Genomic DNA, 20,612 nt, shown 5'->3' with positions numbered 1-20,612 from the left:
GTGTTGGCCGAAGTAAACGAAGGGGAGGCCTGCGAGGGGGTGATGGGCGCAAAGAGGGCTGTGCACCGTCAAGTGTGGAGGAACACTTCATCAACGGCGCTCACAAAGGAACAGAGGGATCTGTCCTGGTTGGCGGTGCGGGATAGATTGGGGACGAGGGGCTTCATGTTTTCCCGCCGAATGGCACGTTCCCCCAAATGCCCGAGGGGATGCAGCGCAGATGAGGATGCGGTGCACGTCATGGTGAAGTGTCCCTTTGCACAGGAGGTGTGGAGACGGAGCGGTCCGCTTTTGTCCCGGTTTTACCCGGCGCAGGTGTCAATGCGGGACATTATGTGGGGAGTCTTAAGGGGGGTGGGGGAAGGTGACAAAGATCGGGCGTGGGCCATAATAGGTGCGACGAAGGAGGCCTTGTGGAGGGCGCGCAGAAAGGAGCTGGATGGGACCTCTATGTCACCTTTGGGGGTGTGTTACTGGGCGAGGAGGTTGCTAGAAAGGGTGATGGAAGTGGATTGGGTTGGGCTGGGATACAAGGCCACAGGTGTGAAGTGGAAGTGGCCCCTACCAGGGATGGGGAAGGGACGGTGAGGGAAGGCCATGCGCATTTTGCGGCCTGCTGAGTTGTACGGGCGAGGAATGTCCGTGTTCAGTCGGGGGAAGGCGATGTGGTGGAGCGTTGCGCGGGTGAATGGTGGTGGTGACGGTGGTTAAAGGGGCGCGAGGCGGTGGGCGTTGCGGTGGCTGGCTTTTGTTGTATTGTATGTGGGTGGTGCCCGCGGATGTGACGCAGATTGGAAGGGGCCTTTCGTGGCGCCCGGGATGGAGTGTTGTTTCCAGTGATTTCTTTGGTTTTCTTTGTGTTCGCTGAGAAGGTAATAAAAACTTTTAAATCGGTCCTCCCTGGGCAAGGCTCATCCATTGCACTGCGGGTGGGTTGACCCGTGCGATTTCCCCAAATGCGGGAAACTCGACTGTGTAATTTGTGGTACTGGGGGACTGCGTTTGCGCTATCCCCCGATAATAATGAAAAAATATATATATTTTAGTCGCATTAGAGGTTTATAACATGCAAAAAATTGTTCGCAGGAGCGATAATGGCGAAAGTCATCATTTTTTGTGAATGCAGTTAGCCGGAACAAACTGTTGCCATCGTTAAACTAGTTACTACTATAATGAGCCATTAATGTCTGTGTGTCCCTCGTGTGACGTCACTCCACATCGAACAGCCCCCCTCATTAATAATCATGAAGAATAATCATGAAGAGGTGACTTCCTCCAAATGGACACTCCACCATTAATAATATTTGGCGGGTGACATCACTCCACATGGGGACGCGAGGTGCCTCCTCCGCCCTCCTCAGCGTCAACTTACAACCCTCACTCCAAAGGCAGAACCCTCACGTCACGCGATCTCCGTAACGCTATTGAGACATAGAAGTAAAAGGACGTCATGATGACTAAGGCGTTATACGTGTTAAATGAAATGAGTCTGTGTCACCGCGGCCTTACAAATTGCACACAAATTCATGCAATGAATATCACGTCGCGGTCTGCTTTTCACTTGCAAGATTCAGATTTACTCAAATACACCCGTCCTTGGACGGGCAAATCGCTAGTTGGAAATGTTTGGCCTGCTTTCGCAAACATATTTATTTTTTACAAAATGCACATGTGGCAATACACTCATCAGTTGTGGACTTAACATCAATAATGATTAAATGAAAGAACATGAGAATTTATTTTCGCATGGGTCAAGGAAACTGTTTGATCATACTTCGCCACTTTGGCCAGGGACTGGTTCAAATATCAGATTATGATGCTAGACGTGGCCAGGATTCTCATCGCCCGACAAAACTTACAGAACCAGAGGTGAAAACCTCTAATCTAGTAACGCCACTTGTGTCGTGAGCTAACATTACCCAGAATACGTTTTTTAGGGGCTTTGCCCAAAAACCTGACCGTCAGTTAAGTGTTTAATAATAAAAAAAAATGGTTAATTTCCTTTACAAATTAGCGTTTTAATCATATAGTTTTCATTTTTAACATTCATTTATTTCACTTTTATTTTTTATTACAGCCACGTAAAAGCTGGGCTTAACATTTTCGTGACTGCAAAAATGCACATTCTATGGTTCTTTACCGAAAGAACCATAGAATATGTAAAAGCTTTTGAAGGGCCCATAGAGTAAATGTACAGGGTTCTGGTTCGTATCGGGATAGTGGGAGCAACCCAACTCATACTTACCTGACAGGGGCGGCACCATGATCAGTTAGGTGGTCCTCGCAGGGCGAGGCTCATCCATTGCACTGCGGGTGGGTTGACCCCTGCGATTTCCCCAAATGCGGGAAACTCGACTGTGTAATTTGTGGTACTGGGGGACTGCGTTCGCGCTATCCCCCGATAATAATGAAAAAATATATATTTTAGTCGCATTAAAGTTTTATAACATTCCAAAAATTGCGCGCAGGAGCGATAATAGCGAAAGTCATTATTTTTTTGACTGCAGTGAGCCAGAACAAACTGTTGACATCGTTAAACTAGTTACTACTATAATGAGCCATGAATGTCTGTGTCCCTCGTGTGACGTCACTCCACGTTGGCCAGCCCCCCTCATTAATGATTATGAACAGGTGACGTCCTACACATGGTGCCCCGTCATTAATAACCATAAGCGGGTGACGTTACTCCACATCGAACAGCCCCCTTCATTAATGATCATGAACAGGTGACTTCCTCCAAATGGACACTCCACCATTAATAATAATTAGCGGTTGACGTCACTCCACATGGGGGCGCGAGGTGCCTCCTCCCCCCTCCTCAGCGTCAACTTACAACCCTCACTCCAAAGGCAGAACCCTCACGTCACGCGATCTCCGTAACGCTATTGAGACATAGAAGTAAAAGGACGTCATGATGACTAAGGCGTTATACGTGTTAAATGAAATAAGTCTGTGTCACCGCGGCCTTACAAATTGCACACAAATTCATGCAATGAATATCACGTCGCGGTCTGCTTTTCACTTGCAAGATTCAGATTTACTCAAATACACCCGTCCTTGGACGGGCAAAGCGCTAGTTGGAAATGTTTGGCCTGCTCCCGCAAACATATTTATTTTTTACAAAATGCACATGTGGAAATACACTCATCAGTTGTGGAGTTAACATCAATAATGATGAAATGAAAGAACATGATAATTTATTTTCGCATGGGTCAAGGAGACTGTTTGATCATACTTCGCCACTTTGCCCAGGGACTGGTTCAAATATCAGATTATGATGCTAGATGTGGCCAGGATTCTCATCGCCCGACAAAACTTACAGAACCAGAGGTGAAAACCTCTAATCTAGAGACGCCACTTGCCCGTGAGCTAACATTACCCAGAATAAGTTTTTTAGGGGCTTTGCCCAAAAACCTGACCGTCAGTTAAGTGTTTAATAATTAAAAAATGGTTAATTTCCTTTACATATTAGCGTTTTAATCATATAGTTTCATTTTTAACATTCATTTATTTCACTTTTATGTTTTATTACAGCCACGTAAAAGCTGGGCTTAAAATTTTCGTGACTGCAAAAATTCACAACCTATGGTTCTTTACCGAAAGAACCATAGAATATGTAAAAGCCTTTGAAGGGCCCATAGAGTAAAGGTACAGAATTCTGGTTCGTATCGGGATAGTGGGAGCAACCCAACTCATACTTACCTGACAGGGGCGGCACCATGATCAGTTAGGTGGTCCTCCCAGGGCAAGGCTCATCCATTGCACTGCGGGTGGGTTGACCCCTGCGATTTCCCCAAATGCGGGAAACTCGACTGTGTAATTTGTGGGACTGGGGGACTGCGTTCGCGCTATCCCCCGATAATAATGAAAATATATATATATATATTTTAGCCGCATTAAAGTTTGATAACATGGCAAAAATTGCGCGCAGGAGCGATAATGGTGAAAGTCATTATTTTTTTTACTGCAGTGAGCCAGAACAAACTGTTGCCATCGTTAAACTAGTTACTACTATAATGAGCCATGAATGTCTGTGTGTCCTTCGTGTGACGTCACTCCACGTCCGCCAGCCCCCCTCATTAATGATCATGAACAGGTGACTTCCTCCAAATGGACACTCCACCATTAATAATAATTAGCGGGTGACGTCACTCCACATGGGGGCGCGAGGTGCCTCCTCCCCCCTCCTCAGCGTCAACTTACAACCCTCACTCCAAAGGCAGAACCCTCACGTCACGCGATCTCCGTAACGCTATTGAGACATAGAAGTAAAAGGACGTCATGATGACTAAGGCGTTATACGTGTTAAATGAAATAAGTCTGTGTCACCGCGGCCTTACAAATTGCACACAAATTCATGCAATGAATATCACGTCGCGGTCTGCTTTTCACTTGCAAGATTCAGATTTACTCAAATACACCCGTCCTTGGACGGGCAAAGCGCTAGTTGGAAATGTTTGGCCTGCTCCCGCAAACATATTTATTTTTTACAAAATGCACATGTGGAAATACACTCATCAGTTGTGGAGTTAACATCAATAATGATGAAATGAAAGAACATGATAATTTATTTTCGCATGGGTCAAGGAGACTGTTTGATCATACTTCGCCACTTTGCCCAGGGACTGGTTCAAATATCAGATTATGATGCTAGATGTGGCCAGGATTCTCATCGCCCGACAAAACTTACAGAACCAGAGGTGAAAACCTCTAATCTAGTAACGCCATTGTGTCGTGAGCTAACATTACCCAGAATACGTTTTTTAGGGGCTTTGCCCAAAAACCTGACCGTCAGTTAAGTGTTTAATAATAAAAAAAAATTGTTAATTTCCTTTACTAATTAGCGTTTTAATCACGTAGTTTTCATTTTTAACATTCATTTATTTCACTTTTATTTTTAATTACAGCCACGTAAAAGCTGGGGTTAACATTTTCGTGACTGCAAAAATGCACATTCTATGGTTTTTTACCGAAAGAACATAGAATATGTGAAAGCTTTTGAAGGGCCCATAGAGTAAAGGTACAGGGTTCTGGTTCGTATCGTGATAGTGGGAGCAACCCAACCCATACTTACCTGACAGGGGCAGCACCATGATCAGTTAGGTGGTCCTCCCAGGGCGAGGCTCATCCATTGCACTGCGGGTGGGTTGACCCCTGCGATTTCCCCAAATGCGGGAAACTCGACTGTGTAATTTGTGGTACTGGGGGACTGCGTTCGCGCTATCCCCCGATAATAATGAAACAATATATATGTTAGTCGCATTAAACTTTTATAACATGCAAAAAATTACGCGCAGGAGCGATAATGGCGAAAGTCATTATTTTTTTGACTGGAGTGAGCCAGAACAAACTGTTGACATCGTTAAACTAGTTACTACTATAATGAGCCATGAATGTCTGTGTGTCCCTCGTGTGACGTCACTCCACGTCGGTCAGCCCCCCTCATTAATGATCATGAACAGGTGACGTCCTCCACATGGTGCCCCGTCATTAATAACCATAAGCGGGTGACGTCACTCCACATCGAACAACCCCCCTCATTAATAATCATGAAGAATAATCATGAAGAGGTGACTTCATCCAAATGGACACTCCACCATTAATAATATTTGGTGGGTGACGTCACTCCACATGGGGGCGCGAGGTGCCTCCTCCCCCCTCCTCAGCGTCAACTTACAACCCTCACTCCAAAGGCAGAACCCTCACGTCACGCGATCTCCGTAACGCTATTGAGACATAGAAGTAAAAGGATGTCATGATGACTAAGGCGTTATACGTGTTAAATGAAATAAGTCTGTGTCACCGCGGCCTTACAAATTGCACACAAATTCATGCAATGAATATCACGTCGCGGTCTGCTTTTCACTTGCAAGATTCAGATTTACTCAAATACACCCGTCCTTGGACGGGCAAAACGCTAGTTGGAAATGTTTGGCCTGCTTTCGCAAACATATTTATTTTTTACAAAATGCACATGTGGCAATACACTCATCAGTTGTGAAGTTAACATCAATAATGATTAAATGAAAGAACATGAGAATTTTTTTCGCATGGGTCAAGGAGACTGTTTGATCATACTTCGCCACTTTGGCCAGGGACTGGTTCAAATATCAGATTATGATGCTAGATGTGGCCAGGATTCTCATCGCCCGACAAAACTTACAGAACCAAAGGTGAAAACCTCTAATCTAGTAACTTCACTTGTGTCGTGAGCTAACATTACCCAGAATACGTTTTTTAGGGGCTTTGCCCAAAAACCTGACCGTCAGTTAAGTGTTTAATAATAAAAAAAATTGTTAATTTCCTTTACAAATTAGCGTTTTAATCATATAGTTTTCATTTTTAACATTCATTTATTTCACTTTTATTTTTTATTACAGCCACGTAAAAGCTGGGCTTAACATTTTCGTGACTGCAAAAATGCACATTCTATGGTTCTTTACTGAAAGAACCATAGAATATGTAAAAGCTTTTGAAGGGCCCATAGAGTAAAGGTACAGGGTTCTGGTTCGTATCGGGATAGTGGGAGCAACCCAACTCATACTTACCTGACAGGGGCGGCACCATGATCAGTTAGGTGGTCCTCCCAGGGTGAGGCTCATCCATTGCACTGCGGGTGGGTTGACCCCTGCGATTTCCCCAAATGCGGGAAACTCGACTGTGTAATTTGTGGTACTGGGGGGACTGCGTTCGCGCTATCCCCCGATAATAATGAAAAAATATATATGTTAGTCGCATTAAACTTTTATAACATGCAAAAAATTGCGCGCAGGAGCGATAATGGCGAAAGTCATTATTTTTTTGACTGCAGTGAGCCAGAATAAACTGTTGACATCGTTAAACTAGTTACTACTATAATGAGCCATGAATGTCTGTGTGTCCCTCGTGTGACGTCACTCCACGTCGGCCAGCCCCCCTCATTAATGATCATGAACAGGTGACGTCCTCCACATGGTGCCCCGTCATTAATAACCATAAGCGGGTGACGTCACTCCACATCGAACAACCCCCCTCATTAATAATCATGAAGAATAATCATGAAGAGGTGACTTCATCCAAATGGACACTCCACCATTAATAATATTTGGTGGGTGACGTCACTCCACATGGGGGCGCGAGGTGCCTCCTCCCCCCTCCTCAGCGTCAACTTACAACCCTCACTCCAAAGGCAGAACCCTCACGTCACGCGATCTCCGTAACGCTATTGAGACATAGAAGTAAAAGGACGTCATGATGACTAAGGCGTTATACGTGTTAAATGAAATAAGTCTGTGTCACCGCGGCCTTACAAATTGCACACAAATTCATGCAATGAATATCACGTCGCGGTCTGCTTTTCACTTGCAAGATTCAGATTTACTCAAATACACCCGTCCTTGGACGGGCAAAGCGCTAGTTGGAAATGTTTGGCCTGCTTTCGCAAACATATTTATTTTTTACAAAATGCACATGTGGCAATACACTCATCAGTTGTGGAGTTAACATCAATAATGATTAAATGAAAGAACATGAGAATTTTTTTCGCATGGGTCAAGGAGACTGTTTGATCATACTTCGCCACTTTGGCCAGGGACTGGTTCAAATATCAGATTATGATGCTAGATGTGGCCAGGATTCTCATCGCCCGACAAAACTTACAGAACCAAAGGTGAAAACCTCTAATCTAGTAACTTCACTTGTGTCGTGAGCTAACATTACCAAGAATACGTTTTTTAGGGGCTTTGCCCAAAAACCTGTCCGTCAGTTAAGTGTTTAATATTAAAAAAATTGTTCATTTCCTTTACAAATTAGCGTTTTAATCATATAGTTTTCATTTTTAGCATTCATTTATTTCACTTTTATTTTTTATTACAGCCACGTAAAAGCTGGGCTTAACATTTTCGTGACTGCAAAAATGCACATTCTATGGTTCTTTACCGAAAGAACCATAGAATATGTAAAAGCTTTTGAAGGGCCCATAGAGTAAAGGTACAGGGTTTTGGTTCGTATCGGGATAGTGGGAGCAACCCAACTCATACTTACCTGACAGGGGCGGCACCATGATAAGTTAGGTGGTCCTCCCAGGGCGAGGCTCATCCATTGCACTGCGGGTGGGTTGACCCCTGCGATTTCACCAAATGCGGGGAACTCGACTGTGTAATTTGTGGTATTGGGGGACTGCGTTCGCGCTATCCCCCGATAATAATGAAAAAATATATATTTTAGTCGCATTAAACTTTTATAACATGCAAAAAATTGCGCACAGGAGCGATAATGGCGAAAGTCATCATTTTTTTGACTGCAGTGAGCCAGAACAAACTGTTGACATCGTTAAACTAGTTACTACTATAATGAGCCATGAATGTCTGTGTGTCCCTCGTGTGACGTCACTCCACGTCGGCCAGCCCCCCTCATTAATGATCATGAACAGGTGACGTCCTCCACATGGTGCCCCGTCATTAATAACCATAAGCGGGTGACGTCACTCCACATCGAACAACCCCCCTCATTAATAATCATGAAGAATAATCATGAAGAGGTGACTTCATCCAAATGGACACTCCACCATTCATAATAATTAGCGGTTGACGTCACTCCACATGGGGGCGCGAGGTGCCTCCTCCCCCCTCCTCAGCGTCAACTTACAACCCTCACTCCAAAGGCAGAACCCTCACGTCACGCGATCTCCGTAACGCTATTGAGACATAGAAGTAAAAGGACGTCATGATGACTAAGGCGTTATACGTGTTAAATGAAATAAGTCTGTGTCACCGCGGCCTTACAAATTGCACACAAATTCATGCAATGAATATCACGTCGCGGTCTGCTTTTCACTTGCAAGATTCAGATTTACTCAAATACACCCGTCCTTGGACGGGCAAAGCGCTAGTTGGAAATGTTTGGCCTGCTTTCGCAAACATATTTATTTTTTACAAAATGCACATGTGGCAATACACTCATCAGTTGTGGAGTTAACATCAATAATGATTAAATGAAAGAACATGAGAATTTATTTTCGCATGGGTCAAGGAGACTGTTTGATCATACTTCGCCACTTTGGCCAGGGACTGGTTCAAATATCAGATTATGATGCTAGATGTGGCCAGGATTCTCATCGCCCGACAAAACTTACAGAACCAGAGGTGAAAACCTCTAATCTAGTAACTTCACTTGTGTCGTGAGCTAACATTACCCAGAATACGTTTTTTAGGGGCTTTGCCCAAAAACCTGACCGTCAGTTAAGTGTTTAATAATAAAAAAAATGTTAATTTCCTTTACAAATTAGCGTTTTAATCATATAGTTTTCATTTTTAGCATTCATTTATTTCACTTTTATTTTTTATTTCAGCCACGTAAAAGCTGGGCTTAACATTTTCGTGACTGCAAAAATGCACATTCTATGGTTCTTTACCGAAAGAACCATAGAATATGTAAAAGCTTTTGAAGGGCCTATAGAGTAAAGGTACAGGGTTCTGGTTCGTATCGGGATAGTGGGAGCAACCCAACTCATACTTACCTGACAGGGGCGGCACCATGATCAGTTAGGTGGTCCTCCCAGGGCGAGGCTCATCCATTGCACTGCGGGTGGGTTGACCCCTGCGATTTCCCCAAATGCGGGAAACTCGACTGTGTAATTTGTGGTACTGGGGGGACTGCGTTCGCGCTATCCCCCGATAATAATGAAAAAATATATATGTTAGTCGCATTAAACTTTTATAACATGCAAAAAATTGCGCGCAGGAGCGATAATGGCGAAAGTCATTATTTTTTTGACTGCAGTGAGCCAGAATAAACTGTTGACATCGTTAAACTAGTTACTACTATAATGAGCCATGAATGTCTGTGTGTCCCTCGTGTGACGTCACTCCACGTCGGCCGGCCCCCCTCATTAATGATCATGAACAGGTGACGTCCTCCACATGGTGCCCCGTCATTAATAACCATAAACGGGTGACGTCACTCCACATCGAACAACCCCCCTCATTAATAATCATGAAGAATAATCATGAAGAGGTGACTTCATCCAAATGGACACTCCACCATTAATAATAATTAGCGGTTGACGTCACTCCACATGGGGGCGCGAGGTGCCTCCTCCCCCCTCCTCAGCGTCAACTTACAACCCTCACTCCAAAGGCAGAACCCTCACGTCACGCGATCTCCGTAACGCTATTGAGACATAGAAGTAAAAGGACGTCATGATGACTAAGGCGTTATACGTGTTAAATGAAATAAGTCTGTGTCACCGCGGCCTTACAAATTGCACACAAATTCATGCAATGAATATCACGTCGCGGTCTGCTTTTCACTTGCAAGATTCAGATTTACTCAAATACACCCGTCCTTGGACGGGCAAAGCGCTAGTTGGAAATGTTTGGCCTGCTTTCGCAAACATATTTATTTTTTACAAAATGCACATGTGGCAATACACTCATCAGTTGTGGAGTTAACATCAATAATGATTAAATGAAAGAACATGAGAATTTATTTTCGCATGGGTCAAGGAGACTGTTTGATCATACTTCGCCACTTTGGCCAGGGACTGGTTCAAATATCAGATTATGATGCTAGATGTGGCCAGGATTCTCATCGCCCGACAAAACTTACAGAACCAGAGGTGAAAACCTCTAATCTAGTAACTTCACTTGTGTCGTGAGCTAACATTACCCAGAATACGTTTTTTAGGGGCTTTGCCCAAAAACCTGACCGTCAGTTAAGTGTTTAATAATAAAAAAAATGTTAATTTCCTTTACAAATTAGCGTTTTAATCATATAGTTTTCATTTTTAGCATTCATTTATTTCACTTTTATTTTTTATTTCAGCCACGTAAAAGCTGGGCTTAACATTTTCGTGACTGCAAAAATGCACATTCTATGGTTCTTTACCGAAAGAACCATAGAATATGTAAAAGCTTTTGAAGGGCCTATAGAGTAAAGGTACAGGGTTCTGGTTCGTATCGGGATAGTGGGAGCAACCCAACTCATACTTACCTGACAGGGGCGGCACCATGATCAGTTAGGTGGTCCTCCCAGGGCGAGGCTCATCCATTGCACTGCGGGTGGGTTGACCCCTGCGATTTCCCCAAATGCGGGAAACTCGACTGTGTAATTTGTGGTACTGGGGGGACTGCGTTCGCGCTATCCCCCGATAATAATGAAAACATATATATTAGTTGCAAATATATATTAGTTGCAAATATATATTAGTCGCATTAAACTTTTATAACATGCAAAAAATTGCGCGCAGGAGCGATAATGGCGAAAGTCATTATTTTTTTGACTGCAGTGAGCCAGAATAAACTGTTGACATCGTTAAACTAGTTACTACTATAATGAGCCATGAATGTCTGTGTGTCCCTCGTGTGACGTCACTCCACGTCGGCCAGCCCCCCTCATTAATAATCATGAAGAATAATCATGAAGAGGTGACTTCATCCAAATGGACACTCCACCATTCATAATAATTAGCGGTTGACGTCACTCCACATGGGGGCGCGAGGTGCCTCCTCCCCCCTCCTCAGCGTCAACTTACAACCCTCACTCCAAAGGCAGAACCCTCACGTCACGCGATCTCCGTAACGCTATTGAGACATAGAAGTAAAAGGACGTCATGATGACTAAGGCGTTATACGTGTTAAATGAAATAAGTCTGTGTCACCGCGGCCTTACAAATTGCACACAAATTCATGCAATGAATATCACGTCGCGGTCTGCTTTTCACTTGCAAGATTCAGATTTACTCAAATACACCCGTCCTTGGACGGGCAAAGCGCTAGTTGGAAATGTTTGGCCTGCTTTCGCAAACATATTTATTTTTTACAAAATGCACATGTGGCAATACACTCATCAGTTGTGGAGTTAACATCAATAATGATTAAATGAAAGAACATGAGAATTTATTTTCGCATGGGTCAAGGAGACTGTTTGATCATACTTCGCCACTTTGGCCAGGGACTGGTTCAAATATCAGATTATGATGCTAGATGTGGCCAGGATTCTCATCGCCCGACAAAACTTACAGAACCAGAGGTGAAAACCTCTAATCTAGTAACTTCACTTGTGTCGTGAGCTAACATTACCCAGAATACGTTTTTTAGGGGCTTTGCCCAAAAACCTGACCGTCAGTTAAGTGTTTAATAATAAAAAAAATGTTAATTTCCTTTACAAATTAGCGTTTTAATCATATAGTTTTCATTTTTAGCATTCATTTATTTCACTTTTATTTTTTATTTCAGCCACGTAAAAGCTGGGCTTAACATTTTCGTGACTGCAAAAATGCACATTCTATGGTTCTTTACCGAAAGAACCATAGAATATGTAAAAGCTTTTGAAGGGCCTATAGAGTAAAGGTACAGGGTTCTGGTTCGTATCGGGATAGTGGGAGCAACCCAACTCATACTTACCTGACAGGGGCGGCACCATGATCAGTTAGGTGGTCCTCCCAGGGCGAGGCTCATCCATTGCACTGCGGGTGGGTTGACCCCTGCGATTTCCCCAAATGCGGGAAACTCGACTGTGTAATTTGTGGTACTGGGGGGACTGCGTTCGCGCTATCCCCCGATAATAATGAAAAAATATATATGTTAGTCGCATTAAACTTTTATAACATGCAAAAAATTGCGCGCAGGAGCGATAATGGCGAAAGTCATTATTTTTTTGACTGCAGTGAGCCAGAATAAACTGTTGACATCGTTAAACTAGTTACTACTATAATGAGCCATGAATGTCTGTGTGTCCCTCGTGTGACGTCACTCCACGTCGGCCGGCCCCCCTCATTAATGATCATGAACAGGTGACGTCCTCCACATGGTGCCCCGTCATTAATAACCATAAACGGGTGACGTCACTCCACATCGAACAACCCCCCTCATTAATAATCATGAAGAATAATCATGAAGAGGTGACTTCATCCAAATGGACACTCCACCATTAATAATAATTAGCGGTTGACGTCACTCCACATGGGGGCGCGAGGTGCCTCCTCCCCCCTCCTCAGCGTCAACTTACAACCCTCACTCCAAAGGCAGAACCCTCACGTCACGCGATCTCCGTAACGCTATTGAGACATAGAAGTAAAAGGACGTCATGATGACTAAGGCGTTATACGTGTTAAATGAAATAAGTCTGTGTCACCGCGGCCTTACAAATTGCACACAAATTCATGCAATGAATATCACGTCGCGGTCTGCTTTTCACTTGCAAGATTCAGATTTACTCAAATACACCCGTCCTTGGACGGGCAAAGCGCTAGTTGGAAATGTTTGGCCTGCTTTCGCAAACATATTTATTTTTTACAAAATGCACATGTGGCAATACACTCATCAGTTGTGGAGTTAACATCAATAATGATTAAATGAAAGAACATGAGAATTTATTTTCGCATGGGTCAAGGAGACTGTTTGATCATACTTCGCCACTTTGGCCAGGGACTGGTTCAAATATCAGATTATGATGCTAGATGTGGCCAGGATTCTCATCGCCCGACAAAACTTACAGAACCAGAGGTGAAAACCTCTAATCTAGTAACTTCACTTGTGTCGTGAGCTAACATTACCCAGAATACGTTTTTTAGGGGCTTTGCCCAAAAACCTGACCGTCAGTTAAGTGTTTAATAATAAAAAAAATGTTAATTTCCTTTACAAATTAGCGTTTTAATCATATAGTTTTCATTTTTAGCATTCATTTATTTCACTTTTATTTTTTATTTCAGCCACGTAAAAGCTGGGCTTAACATTTTCGTGACTGCAAAAATGCACATTCTATGGTTCTTTACCGAAAGAACCATAGAATATGTAAAAGCTTTTGAAGGGCCTATAGAGTAAAGGTACAGGGTTCTGGTTCGTATCGGGATAGTGGGAGCAACCCAACTCATACTTACCTGACAGGGGCGGCACCATGATCAGTTAGGTGGTCCTCCCAGGGCGAGGCTCATCCATTGCACTGCGGGTGGGTTGACCCCTGCGATTTCCCCAAATGCGGGAAACTCGACTGTGTAATTTGTGGTACTGGGGGGACTGCGTTCGCGCTATCCCCCGATAATAATGAAAAAATATATATTAGTTGCAAATATATATTAGTTGCAAATATATATTAGTCGCATTAAACTTTTATAACATGCAAAAAATTGCGCGCAGGAGCGATAATGGCGAAAGTCATTATTTTTTTGACTGCAGTGAGCCAGAATAAACTGTTGACATCGTTAAACTAGTTACTACTATAATGAGCCATGAATGTCTGTGTGTCCCTCGTGTGACGTCACTCCACGTCGGCCAGCCCCCCTCATTAATGATCATGAACAGGTGACGTCCTCCACATGGTGCCCCGTCATTAATAACCATAAGCGGGTGACGTCACTCCACATCGAACAACCCCCCTCATTAATAATCATGAAGAATAATCATGAAGAGGTGACTTCATCCAAATGGACACTCCACCATTCATAATAATTAGCGGTTGACGTCACTCCACATGGGGGCGCGAGGTGCCTCCTCCCCCCTCCTCAGCGTCAACTTACAACCCTCACTCCAAAGGCAGAACCCTCACGTCACGCGATCTCCGTAACGCTATTGAGACATAGAAGTAAAAGGACGTCATGATGACTAAGGCGTTATACGTGTTAAATGAAATAAGTCTGTGTCACCGCGGCCTTACAAATTGCACACAAATTCATGCAATGAATATCACGTCGCGGTCTGCTTTTCACTTGCAAGATTCAGATTTACTCAAATACACCCGTCCTTGGACGGGCAAAGCGCTAGTTGGAAATGTTTGGCCTGCTTTCGCAAACATATTTATTTTTTACAAAATGCACATGTGGCAATACACTCATCAGTTGTGGAGTTAACATCAATAATGATTAAATGAAAGAACATGAGAATTTATTTTCGCATGGGTCAAGGAGACTGTTTGATCATACTTCGCCACTTTGGCCAGGGACTGGTTCAAATATCAGATTATGATGCTAGATGTGGCCAGGATTCTCATCGCCCGACAAAACTTACAGAACCAGAGGTGAAAACCTCTAATCTAGTAACTTCACTTGTGTCGTGAGCTAACATTACCCAGAATACGTTTTTTAGGGGCTTTGCCCAAAAACCTGACCGTCAGTTAAGTGTTTAATAATAAAAAAAATGTTAATTTCCTTTACAAATTAGCGTTTTAATCATATAGTTTTCATTTTTAGCATTCATTTATTTCACTTTTATTTTTTATTTCAGCCACGTAAAAGCTGGGCTTAACATTTTCGTGACTGCAAAAATGCACATTCTATGGTTCTTTACCGAAAGAACCATAGAATATGTAAAAGCTTTTGAAGGGCCTATAGAGTAAAGGTACAGGGTTCTGGTTCGTATCGGGATAGTGGGAGCAACCCAACTCATACTTACCTGACAGGGGCGGCACCATGATCAGTTAGGTGGTCCTCCCAGGGCGAGGCTCATCCATTGCACTGCGGGTGGGTTGACCCCTGCGATTTCCCCAAATGCGGGAAACTCGACTGTGTAATTTGTGGTACTGGGGGGACTGCGTTCGCGCTATCCCCCGATAATAATGAAAAAATATATATGTTAGTCGCATTAAACTTTTATAACATGCAAAAAATTGCGCGCAGGAGCGATAATGGCGAAAGTCATTATTTTTTTGACTGCAGTGAGCCAGAATAAACTGTTGACATCGTTAAACTAGTTACTACTATAATGAGCCATGAATGTCTGTGTGTCCCTCGTGTGACGTCACTCCACGTCGGCCGGCCCCCCTCATTAATGATCATGAACAGGTGACGTCCTCCACATGGTGCCCCGTCATTAATAACCATAAACGGGTGACGTCACTCCACATCGAACAACCCCCCTCATTAATAATCATGAAGAATAATCATGAAGAGGTGACTTCATCCAAATGGACACTCCACCATTAATAATAATTAGCGGTTGACGTCACTCCACATGGGGGCGCGAGGTGCCTCCTCCCCCCTCCTCAGCGTCAACTTACAACCCTCACTCCAAAGGCAGAACCCTCACGTCACGCGATCTCCGTAACGCTATTGAGACATAGAAGTAAAAGGACGTCATGATGACTAAGGCGTTATACGTGTTAAATGAAATAAGTCTGTGTCACCGCGGCCTTACAAATTGCACACAAATTCATGCAATGAATATCACGTCGCGGTCTGCTTTTCACTTGCAAGATTCAGATTTACTCAAATACACCCGTCCTTGGACGGGCAAAGCGCTAGTTGGAAATGTTTGGCCTGCTTTCGCAAACATATTTATTTTTTACAAAATGCACATGTGGCAATACACTCATCAGATGTGGAGTTAACATCAATAATGATTAAATGAAAGAACATGAGAATTTATTTTCGCATGGGTCAAGGAGACTGTTTGATCATACTTCGCCACTTTGGCCAGGGACTGGTTCAAATATCAGATTATGATGCTAGATGTGGCCAGGATTCTCATCGCCCGACAAAACTTACAGAACCAGAGGTGAAAACCTCTAATCTAGTAACTTCACTTGTGTCGTGAGCTAACATTACCCAGAATACGTTTTTTAGGGGCTTTGCCCAAAAACCTGACCGTCAGTTAAGTGTTTAATAATAAAAAAAATGTTAATTTCCTTTACAAATTAGCGTTTTAATCATATAGTTTTCATTTTTAGCATTCATTTATTTCACTTTTATTTTTTATTTCAGCCACGTAAAAGCTGGGCTTAACATTTTCGTGACTGCAAAAATGCACATTCTATGGTTCTTTACCGAAAGAACCATAGAATATGTAAAAGCTTTTGAAGGGCCTATAGAGTAAAGGTACAGGGTTCTGGTTCGTATCGGGATAGTGGGAGCAACCCAACTCATACTTACCTGACAGGGGCGGCACCATGATCAGTTAGGTGGTCCTCCCAGGGCGAGGCTCATCCATTGCACTGCGGGTGGGTTGACCCCTGCGATTTCCCCAAATGCGGGAAACTCGACTGTGTAATTTGTGGTACTGGGGGGACTGCGTTCGCGCTATCCCCCGATAATAATGAAAAAATATATATTAGTTGCAAATATATATTAGTTGCAAATATATATTAGTCGCATTAAACTTTTATAACATGCAAAAAATTGCGCGCAGGAGCGATAATGGCGAAAGTCATTATTTTTTTGACTGCAGTGAGCCAGAATAAACTGTTGACATCGTTAAACTAGTTACTACTATAATGAGCCATGAATGTCTGTGTGTCCCTCGTGTGACGTCACTCCACGTCGGCCGGCCCCCCTCATTAATGATCATGAACAGGTGACGTCCTCCACATGGTGCCCCGTCATTAATAACCATAAGCGGGTGACGTCACTCCACATCGAACAACCCCCCTCATTAATAATCATGAAGAATAATCATGAAGAGGTGACTTCATCCAAATGGACACTCCACCATTAATAATAATTAGCGGTTGACGTCACTCCACATGGGGGGGCGAGGTGCCTCCTCCCCCCTCCTCAGCGTCAACTTACAACCCTCACTCCAAAGGCAGAACCCTCACGTCACGCGATCTCCGTAACGCTATTGAGACATAGAAGTAAAAGGACGTCATGATGACTAAGGCGTTATACGTGTTAAATGAAATAAGTCTGTGTCACCGCGGCCTTACAAATTGCACACAAATTCATGCAATGAATATCACGTCGCGGTCTGCTTTTCACTTGCAAGATTCAGATTTACTCAAATACACCCGTCCTTGGACGGGCAAAGCGCTAGTTGGAAATGTTTGGCCTGCTTTCGCAAACATATTTATTTTTTACAAAATGCACATGTGGCAATACACTCATCAGTTGTGGAGTTAACATCAATAATGATTAAATGAAAGAACATGAGAATTTATTTTCGCATGGGTCAAGGAGACTGTTTGATCATACTTCGCCACTTTGGCCAGGGACTGGTTCAAATATCAGATTATGATGCTAGATGTGGCCAGGATTCTCATCGCCCGACAAAACTTACAGAACCAGAGGTGAAAACCTCTAATCTAGTAACTTCACTTGTGTCGTGAGCTAACATTACCCAGAATACGTTTTTTAGGGGCTTTGCCCAAAAACCTTACCGTCAGTTAAGTGTTTAATAATAAAAAAAAAATGTTAATTTCCTTTACAAATTAGCGTTTTAATCATATAGTTTTCATTTTTAGCATTCATTTATTTCACTTTTATTTTTTATTTCAGCCACGTAAAAGCTGGGCTTAACATTTTCGTGACTGCAAAAATGCACATTCTATGGTTCTTTACCGAAAGAACCATAGAATATGTAAAAGCTTTTGAAGGGCCTATAGAGTAAAGGTACAGGGTTCTGGTTCGTATCGGGATAGTGGGAGCAACCCAACTCATACTTACCTGACAGGGGCGGCACCATGATCAGTTAGGTGGTCCTCCCAGGGCGAGGCTCATCCATTGCACTGCGGGTGGGTTGACCCCTGCGATTTCCCCAAATGCGGGAAACTCGACTGTGTAATTTGTGGTACTGGGGGGACTGCGTTCGCGCTATCCCCCGATAATAATGAAAAAATATATATGTTAGTCGCATTAAACTTTTATAACATGCAAAAAATTGCGCGCAGGAGCGATAATGGCGAAAGTCATTATTTTTTTGACTGCAGTGAGCCAGAATAAACTGTTGACATCGTTAAACTAGTTACTACTATGAGCCATGAATGTCTGTGTGTCCCTCGTGTGACGTCACTCCACGTCGGCCGGCCCCCCTCATTAATGATCATGAACAGGTGACGTCCTCCACATGGTGCCCCGTCATTAATAACCATAAGCGGGTGACGTCACTCCACATCGAACAGCCCCCCTCATTAATAATCAAGAAGAATAATCATGAAGAGGTGACTTCCTCCAAATGGACACTCCACTATTAATAATAATTAGCGGGTGACGTCACTCCACATGGGGGCACAAGGTGCCTCCTCCCCCCTCCTCAGCGTCAACTTACAACCCTCACTCCAAAGGCAGAACCCTCACGTCACGCGATCTCCGTAACGCTATTGAGACATAGAAGTAAAAGGACGTCATGATGACTAAGGCGTTATACGTGTTAAATGAAATAAGTCTGTGTCACCGCGGCCTTACAAATTGCACAAAAATTCATGCAATGAATATCACTTCGCGGTCTGCTTTTCACTTGCAAGATTCAGATTTACTCAAATACACCCGTCCTTGGACGGGCAAAGCGCTAGTTGGAAATGTTTGGCCTGCTTTCGCAAACATATTTATTTTTTACAAAATGCACATGTGGCAATACACTCATCAGTTGTGGAGTTAACATCAATAATGATTAAATGAAAGAACATGATAATTTATTTTCGCATGAGTCAAGGAGACTGTTTGATCATACTTCGCCACTTTGGCCAGGGACTGGTTCAAATATCAGATTATGATTCTAGATGTGGCCAGGATTCTCATCGCCCGACAAAACTTACGGAACCAGAGGTGAAAACCTCTAATTTAGTAACGCCACTTGTGTCATGAGATAACATTACCCAGAATAAGTTTTTTTTAGGGGCATTGCTCAAAAACCTGACCGTCAGTTAAGTGTTTAATAATAAAAAAGGGTTAATTCCCTTTAAAAATTAGCTCTTTAATCATATAGTTTTCATTTGTAACATTCATTTATTTCACTTTTATTTTTTATTTCCGCCACGTAAAAGCTGGGCGTAAAATTTTCGTGACTGCAAAAATGCTCATTCTATGGTTCTTTACCGAAAGAACCATAGAATATGTAAAAGCTTTTGAAGGGCCCATAGAGTAAAGGTACAGGGTTCTGGTTCGTATCGGGATAGTGGGAGCAACCCAACTCATACTTACCTGATAGGGGCGGCACCATGATCATTTAGGTGGTCCTCCCAGGGCGAGGCTCATCCATTGCACTGCGGTTGGGTTGACCCCTGCGATTTCCCCAAATGCGGAAAACTCGACTGTGTAATTTGTGGTACTGGGGGACTGCGTTCGCGCTATCCCCCGATAATAATGAAAACATATATATTTTAGTCGCATTAAAGTTTTATAACATGTGTAATAAACGACTGGACCACGATGTCTGTCTCAGTGTCCTTTATTATTCGGTTCGTGCTGTACACCCACACGGCTGTCTTTACTCCGTAGCTTCTCCACGGTGCTGACTCCAATGTCGGCCCGATCCACAACAGCAGCTCCGCTGCTGTTTCTCTCACACAGCCCCCCTTGGCTGTACTCTCTGCTGCTCTTCTCCCTCCGCAGCTCTCACAGCTTCTTGCTCTCTCTCTCTCTCTCCGCAGCTCCTCCTGGCAGCCACACCGCTGCCTCTAACAAGCAGCCCCCTCTCTCTCTCTCTCCGCAGCTCCTCCTGGCAGCCACACCGCTGCCTCTAACACGCAGCCCTCCTGGCTGTCTCCTCCCCAGCTGCACACCACTCCGCAGCTTCCTCTTATCTTCGGGGTTGGCTCCCGATGGCCGTCGGCGCCCCCCCTCTCCACACTTGCCCGCGTGGCCTCACTCTTTTCCGCTCACACCCCGACTGCCTTCCCCTTCCGGTTTACCCGCTTAAAGCCCCGAACCTTCCCCCCACGTCACATGACTCCACCCCCCGTGACGTCACCTCCGGAAGGTCGCTTACGCC

The 20,612-nt window shown here is 43.8% G+C and overlaps 13 non-coding genes and 1 pseudogene across 13 annotated transcripts; all 14 read left to right on the top strand.

The window, feature by feature from the left end:
* Window positions 1-879: 879 nt before the first annotated feature.
* LOC144947216 (U1 spliceosomal RNA) lies at window positions 880-1,017 on the top strand (annotated as a pseudogene).
* Window positions 1,018-2,237: 1,220 nt separating this feature from the next.
* LOC144947191 (U1 spliceosomal RNA) lies at window positions 2,238-2,401 on the top strand. The gene has a single exon (XR_013640002.1). It is a non-coding gene; the product is annotated as a U1 spliceosomal RNA (small nuclear RNA).
* A 1,293-nt stretch (window positions 2,402-3,694) lies between these two features.
* Window positions 3,695-3,858, top strand: LOC144947177 (U1 spliceosomal RNA). The gene has a single exon (XR_013640000.1). It is a non-coding gene; the product is annotated as a U1 spliceosomal RNA (small nuclear RNA).
* A 1,208-nt stretch (window positions 3,859-5,066) lies between these two features.
* On the top strand, window positions 5,067-5,230 carry LOC144947170 (U1 spliceosomal RNA). Its single transcript, XR_013639999.1, has one exon. It is a non-coding gene; the product is annotated as a U1 spliceosomal RNA (small nuclear RNA).
* Window positions 5,231-6,540: 1,310 nt separating this feature from the next.
* Window positions 6,541-6,705, top strand: LOC144947283 (U1 spliceosomal RNA). Its single transcript, XR_013640026.1, has one exon. It is a non-coding gene; the product is annotated as a U1 spliceosomal RNA (small nuclear RNA).
* A 1,309-nt stretch (window positions 6,706-8,014) lies between these two features.
* LOC144947199 (U1 spliceosomal RNA) lies at window positions 8,015-8,178 on the top strand. Its single transcript, XR_013640004.1, has one exon. It is a non-coding gene; the product is annotated as a U1 spliceosomal RNA (small nuclear RNA).
* Window positions 8,179-9,488: 1,310 nt separating this feature from the next.
* Window positions 9,489-9,653, top strand: LOC144947134 (U1 spliceosomal RNA). The gene has a single exon (XR_013639991.1). It is a non-coding gene; the product is annotated as a U1 spliceosomal RNA (small nuclear RNA).
* Window positions 9,654-10,963: 1,310 nt separating this feature from the next.
* Window positions 10,964-11,128, top strand: LOC144947123 (U1 spliceosomal RNA). The gene has a single exon (XR_013639988.1). It is a non-coding gene; the product is annotated as a U1 spliceosomal RNA (small nuclear RNA).
* A 1,247-nt stretch (window positions 11,129-12,375) lies between these two features.
* On the top strand, window positions 12,376-12,540 carry LOC144947305 (U1 spliceosomal RNA). Its single transcript, XR_013640031.1, has one exon. It is a non-coding gene; the product is annotated as a U1 spliceosomal RNA (small nuclear RNA).
* A 1,310-nt stretch (window positions 12,541-13,850) lies between these two features.
* Window positions 13,851-14,015, top strand: LOC144947302 (U1 spliceosomal RNA). The gene has a single exon (XR_013640030.1). It is a non-coding gene; the product is annotated as a U1 spliceosomal RNA (small nuclear RNA).
* A 1,342-nt stretch (window positions 14,016-15,357) lies between these two features.
* Window positions 15,358-15,522, top strand: LOC144947300 (U1 spliceosomal RNA). The gene has a single exon (XR_013640029.1). It is a non-coding gene; the product is annotated as a U1 spliceosomal RNA (small nuclear RNA).
* Window positions 15,523-16,832: 1,310 nt separating this feature from the next.
* Window positions 16,833-16,997, top strand: LOC144947294 (U1 spliceosomal RNA). The gene has a single exon (XR_013640028.1). It is a non-coding gene; the product is annotated as a U1 spliceosomal RNA (small nuclear RNA).
* A 1,344-nt stretch (window positions 16,998-18,341) lies between these two features.
* Window positions 18,342-18,506, top strand: LOC144947289 (U1 spliceosomal RNA). The gene has a single exon (XR_013640027.1). It is a non-coding gene; the product is annotated as a U1 spliceosomal RNA (small nuclear RNA).
* A 1,308-nt stretch (window positions 18,507-19,814) lies between these two features.
* On the top strand, window positions 19,815-19,978 carry LOC144947163 (U1 spliceosomal RNA). The gene has a single exon (XR_013639996.1). It is a non-coding gene; the product is annotated as a U1 spliceosomal RNA (small nuclear RNA).
* Window positions 19,979-20,612: the final 634 nt, after the last annotated feature.

The sequence above is a fragment of the Lampetra fluviatilis genome, chromosome 2, assembly GCF_964198595.1.
Source record: "Lampetra fluviatilis chromosome 2, kcLamFluv1.1, whole genome shotgun sequence".
NCBI lineage: Eukaryota > Metazoa > Chordata > Hyperoartia > Petromyzontiformes > Petromyzontidae > Lampetra > Lampetra fluviatilis.
Note: the sequence above shows the minus strand (reverse complement) of the source record. Positions and strands in the feature narration are given on the sequence as shown.